Source organism: Microtus oregoni, unplaced genomic scaffold, assembly GCF_018167655.1.
Source record: "Microtus oregoni isolate MIOR12 unplaced genomic scaffold, Mior012 000058F_ref0000040, whole genome shotgun sequence".
Classification (NCBI taxonomy): domain Eukaryota; kingdom Metazoa; phylum Chordata; class Mammalia; order Rodentia; family Cricetidae; genus Microtus; species Microtus oregoni.
In genome coordinates this window covers 7421450-7431454 of record NW_024543834.1, presented here as the reverse complement: position 1 = coordinate 7431454, position 10005 = coordinate 7421450, and positions in this window count along the sequence as shown.

Below are 10005 nucleotides of genomic sequence, written 5' to 3'. Positions count from 1 at the left end.
GAGTGAAGATATCTGGCATGAAAGCATGCATGATGTCATGTGCACTTGGATATTTTAGCCAGGTCAATGTAAGAGTAAAGAAGAGTCTTCCTTAGTGCTAAGCATGCCATACCTCAAATTCAAGGAGTTGGAGAAGGCTCTGAACTCGCTATGTTTGTTAACAGAATAACAACCAAAGAATTGTTGCAAGGAAATATGAGACCTATGTAGCCTGCTGGATCCTCCTGGACATATTTGTCTGCTTGGGGGTGAGGGGAAGCATGAAGATTGAGAAAGAAATAGATAGACAAGAAACAACAGAAAAAGCCAGGAGGACATCCGGTAAGTACCGAGATAGGCCTCTATGGGGAGCTACTGAGTTCCATCCTCAACACTCCTTCAGAGTTCAGAAAAGGACTTCCACGACAGGAGAAAACTGGCTTGGGCACAAGATCTGAGGTGGTAGAATAAACTAACTGACTCAGGCGCATTTGCCGTGCATGTTTCTTTATTCCTTGGGGAAAGATGAAAGAAGGGAGAAAAAGAAGAAGCATAGTGTCCTACAGAAAAAGTCAGGTTTCTACTGCTGGGATACTAGCAATGCCATGATTTCACAAGATTCTGCAGAATTGACGGTCACTTGTCCAAAGGACAGGTGTGTTCATAGCTCAGCAAAAACGGATTACTCCAGGCAGGGTGTTATGTATACACTTCCCATGGAGAGTCCAATGGATCAGTAAACTGTATATTTACTGTACAATACGGGGGGCTCACCACAGGCCTCGTGTTTATTCCTCACAGGCTTTACATATCCCAATCCAAAAAGGAGGGAGAAGGCAAAAGACTTCTTTATCAAGATACAAAGAACAAACAAAGAAATTACCTTCCTAACACCCTAGGTAAAAACATCCTGTTGGTAGCCACACTTTAGGTCAAACTTCCCATCATATAACTTTGAGGGAGCAAGAATAGGTCTGAACTCTCTGACCTTTAGCCAAGTTGGAACACATCTCCTTCTGTGAGCTCCCACAATAGTCCAAACAATAAGCAAATAGCTGTATCCTTGCTATTTGTTGAGTGGTGAAGTCAGTTTTATGGCTTCATCTTATATATAGTTGAACAACACACAAAACAGAAAAATGACTGTATAATCCAACACATAACAGGGTCAGAAAACACAGCTTACCATGTTTTCCAATTTGGGGACATTCTACTCCTCTAACCAAATCGCCCTTAACTTGAAAAGAGAATTAAGTTATTTCTTCCAATTTGATCTTTTGTACATTAGGTTTCTTTAGCTCAGTACAGGAAGGAAAACTGTATTTAAAAGTCATTGATTAATGCTAAATTGAAAATTCAGTGCAATTCAGCATCAACTCTGTAAAATTCTTTCTCTCATTGACGTCTCTGGATTTGTTTCATTTTGAACATTCCTAGTAGCTGGGACTATAAGAGGCAGCACTGATCGTCTCTCTGATAAGTTCTGTAAGAGATGGAAAATTTTGCCAAGACAGGGCAAGGATACCTCAAGCCCAGTACATCCAGGAAAGTGCCCCCAAGTCCACTCCCAGGAGAGGATTCACTGCTACTCCTATAACAGCTCTTTGCATTAAAACCACACCAAAAGTAATGATCCAATCGGTCACAGACCACAACAGCCAATCACAGACCACAGCATTGCCTTGGTCACATTTTCACCATGAACTTGTCATTGCTGGAGGTCCCATAATTTCACAACACCTCTGGGGACCCTGTCAATGGACAGCTCAAACACTATAGGCTCTGTTTTCTGTCTTTTGATCCCCACACTTGGGAGCTGCTTTGGAACAGCTATGTAGAGCTACTTGATAAAGCAATCCAACAGAAGTATTCTTAAAAATAAATACAAAATGGAAAAGCTACTAAGATTTAACATTTCAAGATAATCTAATTCAAATTCAGTCAGAAATTGAAATATGCATAAAATAGCCCTTGAAACTCCTATGTAGTTTTTAAAAAATCAAGCTGGGAACTTTTTTTTTCCTCCCCAGAACTATCCAGCTCCATTTTCCTATCTCCTTCCTCACAACCTCTTCTGTCTTAGAAGGCTAGCTTTGCCAGTGTGGAACAGTGAGTGTGTGAATACATAAATACATAAATACCTTGCATATACAAATGGCTGAGTTAACAATGTCTTATTACATAGGCTGTTCTTAGAAGCAGACATCAATCTAGCAAAGGCTTGCAGACCTCTCCATTAGGTAAATTTGCCTGCACGGTGTTCCTGATGCGGTGCATCCCCTAGTCACCACTATCAGCACACAGTCCCATCCTTCTTGAGGCCTGCATAGTTCTGTCTATGTTGTCACCCTAATTGTCGACTGCCAAAAAGAAACCCAGACAGTGGATAAACCATTCTAAAAAAAAAAAAAAAAAAAAAGGTTAAAAAAAACCCTAGATATTTATTTGTTTTGCGTTTTTCTCTCCTACAATACATCCTGTCTACAGTTTTTCCCTCTCTCTACTACTCCGTGTAGTCCTTTCCACAACTGCCCCTCTCACCCAGATCTACTCCTCCTCCATTTCCCTTCAGAAAAGAGCAGGGATCCCAGGGATATCAACCAAACACAGCATCACAAGACACAGTAAGACTAGGCACAGACCCTCATATCAGGGCTAGATGAGGCAACCCAGCAGGAGGAAAAGGATCCCAAGAGCAGACTAAAGAGGCAGAGACACCCCTACACACACTGCTAGGAGTACCACAAGAACACCAAGCTACATAACCATAAGGTATCTGTAGAGGACCTAGCACAGACCTATGCAGGCTCTGTGATTTGCTGCTTCAGTCTCTGTGAGCCCCTATGAGCCCTGTTTAGTTGATTATGTAGAATCTGTTCTCTTGGTAAATTCTTGATTTGTTTTAAAAGCACAAGAATGAAGTAGTTCATCGCATCTTTGCCTGAGAGAGAGCTCACCATACTGAAGAGTTGCCTATTTAGATTTAGAAGATAAAAGAGAAAGGGCTTTGCATGCATGACTTAGTTTGAGGTAAAGAGATAAGCCTGGAGCAGAATCCATGTTCTGCAGGCAGTGAGATAGTGAGGAGAATTTCAATTGTCAGTGGGAGAAGGTAAATAGTACACATTCCTCTTAAAAGTCCTGGGAAGGGAGAACCCTTCCTCTCCTTTAAGCCCAGGCTCACACCTTCCACTGCTGTGGATTTGCACAACCTGGCTCAAGTGTCTAAAATGCAAGTCTTAGAACAGAGCACTTTTAATCTGAAGAAAGCTTGGTCACATCTGGTGCTGTGTGATATTTAGTTTGTGTTCTGACAAATAAGACTTGCCTGGAGATCAGAGGGCAGAGCTAGAAACTAGTTAACCATAAAAGCCAGACAGTGGTGGCACATGCCTTTAATCCCAGCACTCAGGAGATGGAGACAGGAAGTGATAAGGTAGGGTGTAGACAGGATCTCTGCCCTTTTGGACGGAGGAATGAATGGGCAAGGAAGGAGCAACTGATGGCTGCTCATTGTTCTTTGATCTTCCAGATTTTTACCCCATATCTGACTCCTGGTTTTTATTGATAAAATTAAGTAGATTAACACTTCAATCTTGGGCTACAAAGGTTGTGAAGTGCTCTTAAAAAAGCAGTCATGTTCTGTGCCCTCACCTCGCGAATGTGTTTTTTGTGAACTCCAGCTACAGATGGAAAAAGAAAAAAATAAAAACACAAGCAAGACTTTGAAAATGATTTTAGAGAGAACCTGTCTCAAAATAAAAAGTAAAAAGACCTGTGCAGATGAAAGTTATTAGTAGAACATGGGATTGACATGTTAGTCCTGGGGTTGAAAGCACAGTCCTGGGGAGGAAGGTGTGGCCAAACTGTTTGATATCTGGCATTGTCACCACACTAAGTCATTGTCACTCTGCATAAGAAATGAAAGGCATGCTTTCTCAACCCCTCTTTCTGCCTCTTACCACCTAGTCTTAGGTTGATATTCTTATTTTTGGCAAAGATAAATACAGGACTAGAGGTGACACATGGTTTGGATATTACCCCTCCTGTTTTTCGTGTGCTCATTTTAGACAGACATAACCAAATTCTAGTATAACAAATCACTAATTGACCAGCCTGATTCCATATTAAGATTAGAAGCCATCTTATTACAAGGTTAAAATAAGTTCATTCCTGTTTCCTACAAAACTTGAATTTGGCCAGGTCTTGGCCCATTTTCTGGAATTTGGCAGGTTCCGTACCCTATACCCTAACCATCACCCTGATAAGATGTTCTGCCAAATAATTTTGAAACATTCAGCCAAGTCCCTACATTACCAAAATGCCTCTGGAAATCCTTGAAAATCCCCAATCTTGCAGTGTTGGGGGCTATATAAACACCACTGTCTTCTATGTTCTCTGACATTTTCTCCAACCCCGCTTTAGGGAAAACAAAGCTTGTATAATTTGACCAAAGAATTTGGGTAATGGTCTTTACTCTTATTCGGTAGGATCAGAATTACCAAAAACACTTATTTGGATGTTCCCACACACTTTCAAAGTCTACTATGGATCAACTTTTATGGAAGTGATGGGGATAGAGAGTCATGAAGACATGGAGTCCTCAGGAGGCTCATTATCTAGGAAAGAAAGGTCCACTCCAGCATGGGGTAGTGGAGCAGGCCTATTAAACACATCTACCCATCTATCACATAGCTAAGGGAGATAAACCCCCATTCTGCAATGGTCCATATTTCCCATGTGGGAAGCATTAGTGAAGGTAGTTCCACTCTTCGCTCTTAGTCTAGTCATCTAGAAAGCCGAAAAGCTGGTGTCTGATCTCTGAAGGCCCTTTTTTAAAAAATCGAGGTTTACTCTTCATCCTTCTGCTACTGATACCCATATCTCCTTGTAGAATGCAACTAAACACTCTTGGGCAGCAAGGTTTAGGGTATGAGAAATAGCACCGGGAAGGAAACAGCCAGCAGAGCGGTTGCCTGGATGAAAGACCACTTGTCAGGACCTAGATTCAGCCAGAACTGTAGATGTCACAGACAAAGTTAGCTCATCTGAAGAATGGGTTCTTCACAGTTCTATCACAATGAACCAAGGATATGTTAAGAAATAAGAACTCCAAAACCTCCAAGGTTTTCCAATAGAGGTTAGAAGTTCGTGAAATACCGAGGAATCTTGAGAACTCATATTTTTCAACTCCATTTAGGGATGCTATTGAGTCAGGTTTGGAGAATATTGCCTTTGGAGGTAAACATGCTCTGCCAGAGTGAGGAAGTAGGCCACCTAGGGTGTCTCTCAAGGCTGAGTAACAATCAATACTAAAAGGGGTGTTGTGCATTCACCAGACATGACCTAAAGCTATTTTGGGGCCAACAGATGTATATGTGATTGGAAAAGGCCAAGAGAAATATGGTACCCCTTTGTAGTAATATTTTGTGTTTTAACAAATAAAGCTTACCTGAAGGTCAGAATGCAAAACCAAGCCACTAGAGACCAGGCACACACCTTTAATGTCAGGACTGGACTAGGGAGAAAGAGGTAGAGGGAGCTCTGTTAGTTCAAGGCCACCATGGGCTATACAGATTGAATCTGTCTTAAAGAGAAACACAAAAAAGAGTTCACACAAAGGTGATTCCAGCACTTGGGATCCCATGCCTTTAATCCCAGCACTAGGGAGGTGGAGAAAGGAGCGATATATCTGAGTGGAAAGAGGAATGTGAAGCAGGAAAAGACAGAAGCTCAGTGCAATCTGAGGAGCAGTCAGTCTGAAGAGCAGTCAGCCTGAGGATGCAGTTTGAGGACAGAATCACCCTTTCAGTCTAGTGATAGAGTGGCTGGCCTCTCGGCTTCTCTGATCCCTCAGCTTTCATCCCCTGATAGCTGAGTTTTATTATTACTACCAATTGGAATTTGTGCTACATCCCTTAAACCAAGAAACATAGGCACAGATCTCCTCTCTCACAGATTAAACAAGAATAAAGAAGCATTGTTAACCCAGAGTTTTTTAAAAAAAAAAAACTCTCACATCAGAAAAAGAGAACAATAAATTAAGAGAAAAATCATTTTTAGCTCAGCATAATAGCACAGCTAGAAGAAGAATGTCAAAATATAATTTCAGAGTTGGAAATACATCTTTCACAATATTTCAGAATAAAAACATGTCACTTAGCTAGTAGAGAATCTGGCCAGATAAATCTGGCTTATAAGAGAACTCAAAAATACATACAGATGAATATGGATGCATGTGATGGCAAGAGAAAACTTGAAGATGATGGTTGCCGGCCTGAAAACATGACTCATGTTATTCTCAGAGCAATGAGACTTCAGTTAATGGTTTTATCTTTGTTGCTGAGCGGAAACATTTTATCTCTACAGGAAAATAATTCCACAATTAAATGTATAATGTCCTAAAAACTTGTGTTAATACCTTCTAGAGCAGCGGTTCTCAACCTGGAGGTCTAGACCCTTTGGGGTTAAATGACCCTTTCGTAGGGGTCACATATCACTTATCCTACATATCAGGTATTTACATTATGATTCAAAACAGTAGCAAAATTACTGTTATGAGGTAGCAACAAAATATTTTTTATGGTTGGGGATCACCACAACTTGAAAAACTGTATTAACGGGTATCAGTGTAGGAAGGTTGAGGATCACTGTTCTAGGGGAACTTCAAAAGCTATGCCATGAAAAGACAGGCGTCAACATACTTATTTTCAAGTTTAGGGTATTTTTTGTTAACTTTGATGGTCAACACTTGTTTGTAAAGTTGATGCTTTACCACAAAGAGGGCTGACTCCCTGGGGTGTCAGCCTAATTGATTCACAAACAACAGTATGCTGTAGCATTTAGTACAACAAAATCTTCAGAGTGACCCACGGCTGTTACTCAAGAGGCTTTGTGCTGCTTTTTAGGCAGCTTTTAAAAAGACTTTTGCTTTTTGCATGTCTACTTCAAGGCTAAGAAACTCAACCCTAAAACTTGATTCTCACATTATTTCATATGATTAATCGATACAAGGCAGTGAATTTCTCCTTTCTCAGTGTCCCCCAAACTCTTAATTTATTCCTTTTTGGTACTTAGAAATAAGACTCTCACTCTACAGCCCAAGCTGGATTAAACTCACTGTGTGACTCAAACTAGCCTCAGGCTCCTAACAGTACTTTCACTCAGCCTGCCAAATGTTAGGATTTCAAGCCAAAGCCACCATGACCAAATACCTCCCGAATTTTCCAAAGTGCTTAGCCTACCAGGAAGTAGGCTTTTTTTGATCAGTGAAGTTGGAATCCTTTGGGCCATACAACAGGCACCAGAACAGACCTCCAGAGGGATGTTTTGCATGCCAGTTCCATTCAGGAAGTGTACTCTAATTCCATAATGGTGATTTTATCATAACTAATGAATTAGATTTTCAAAGATGATCATCAAGAATATCCTTCATCCCATGATCATCTCTTTTATTGAATCTTTGAAAACAATCATCCTACTAGAACATGAAGAAACCCAATAAAACTGGGGATTTTTGGTAGAGAGATAAAACAGAGTACCATTTTTTTAGGTTGTCTACTAAGAGGAGAGTCAAAAAGAGAAATAAAAGGCTTCCTCATATTTCCGTAACACAAGAGAGCATTGAAAATGAAGCCAGCGAAATTCGGGGATGAATGACCACAATTAGTTTGCGTTTATCAGTTCATTTAATTCTGCGTAATTAATTTTTGTTTAGCTGGATTTTTTGCCTGCAGCCTATCATAAATTCTTGTCTGTTTTTATTTTTCACTATACAGAACTCTAAAAATAGGTGCCCCTTGGTGCCCTGTACCAGTTATCTAAGCAATGTCAGTGTAAAACTTACCTCTATGTCAATTCCTTCTAATAAGAGTTTAAAGTGCCCAACGCAGGCCTGGGAAACAAGCATAAGGACCTCAGTTTAAATAGTTAGCATCCATTTAAAGAGGCATGGAAGCTGGAGAGATAGCTTAGCCGTGAAGAACAGTTGCTGCCCTTCCAGACAACCAGAATTTGCCTCCCAGAACTCACATCTGAGGCTTCACACCTGCCTGTAGTTCCAGCTCTAGGAGACCCAATGTCTTCTCCTGAACTCCTCAGGCTCCCGAACACACATAAATATCCACAAAAATAAAATAAGATAAATTGGGCAGCAGTATGACCATGTGCAACTGTATCCCCAGTACTGGAACCACTCGAGGGATAGTTTGGAAGATGTAGACACAGGAAGTTGACTGGAACTTGCTGCCAAGAAAATCATCTAATGAGACACCCTGCCACAAGGGAATATGTGGGGTATAAGACAGGAAGATTCCTGGCATCCTTCCCCGAACTCCAGGCCTACACACATAGGTGTGCACACACTTGCATACATCACACACACACATGCATGCATGCACGCACACGCACACACACACACACTCACACACTATCTGACAGCTATTTTTACACAACACTGAAATTGTTCCTGTACAAACCTCGGTTTCTAATCTGTAGCTTATACCAAAGTCTCAATTACGTGAGAAGAAAGTAATCCCAATATTGATGAGAGAAAGAGAGAGAGAAATCTTCCCAGGCATACACAGCTCTTCCATTGGGAATAACTAGTGTTTAATCTCATGTCGTTCAATATTAAAAACATGTTAGGGACCTAGTGACCTAGATTCATTAACTAATTGCTAGCACCTTTGGCTCCATCTTGAAAATGCAAAATTTGATACCCTTTTACTACACAAAAGAAACCAGTACCTACACACTGAAGAGACAATCTTCCTCTTTTCACTTGCCGTGACCCTGATGTTTAACACTGCCATGGTGTTAAACCATGTCTAAGAGGGAAGCATAACGTAAGGATTCACATAAAATAGTGAATCCTTATATTTTCAGCAACTTTTTGGGAAAGCCAAAAGGGAGCTAAGTTGTAAGACATCTGAGATATTTTCTTCCTGGATGAATGGCTGACCGTGGAAAAATAAGCTCAAAATTATTATCAGAAGACAGATGGGGTTGCTCATTTTTTGGTCACTTGAGATTTTTTTATGGGGTCACTTAATATTTGATCAACAAGAGATAAATAGACAAAGAGATATTTCCATCTCATGGAATATTATTTGGCCTTTAAATAGAATGAGACACAATGTTCTATACTACAGTATAAGTATTAACTTAAACAGGCATGCTAAGTGAAAGACACCTGTTAGGAAAGATCCCACATGATACATTTCATTTACATAAAATGTCCAGAGAAGGTAGATCCATCGACATAAAAATATGTCGGTGGGCTGGAAGCAGCTGAATGAGGAGTGGCTGCTTCTGAGCACAGTGATGAGATTCTGGGAGTAAAGCATCCTCATAGGTCACAACTCCAAATGTGCAAAGTACACCTGATCATGCAGCTGAAACGGCTGAATCTGATGGGATGTGAATTATATATAAAAAGGCATTATGCTTTAATTACCGTGTAATCAATAAATATATTGTGGTTGTTTGAATGAGATGCTCCTTTTGGTCTTGGGCATTTAAGTGTTGGGGCCCCGGTTGACAGCACTGTTTGGGGAGGTTTAGAAGGTTTGGCTTCATCAGAGGAAGGATATTGCCAGGGGAAGACTCTAAGAGTTTAAGGACTCACATTGTTTGTTTCTCTCTCTCCATTCCTGGCTTGCGTTTAAAGATGTGAGCTCTCATCTTGCAGTCTTCAGGCTCCATGTCTGTTAGAATCCTCTACTGTCATGGACTCTAACCCTTTGAAACTGTAAGCCTGAATCACCTCTTTGTTCTGGTAAGTTTCCTTGGTCATGGTGTTTTGTCATGATCATAGAAAAGTAACTAACACATATATGTTTATATTTTTACTTCCCTACCCAATCAATAATAACTCCAATGATAATTGAGTTAAATCATGTTTTGACAAGAATGTGTAAAGGCTGTGAAAGAAGAGTCATCATTTTCCATTGACTGTTAGGATAACTTTAGAGGGTTTCACCTTCATTTTCAATGGCTGCTGATACATGTGTCATGTGTTTGCAT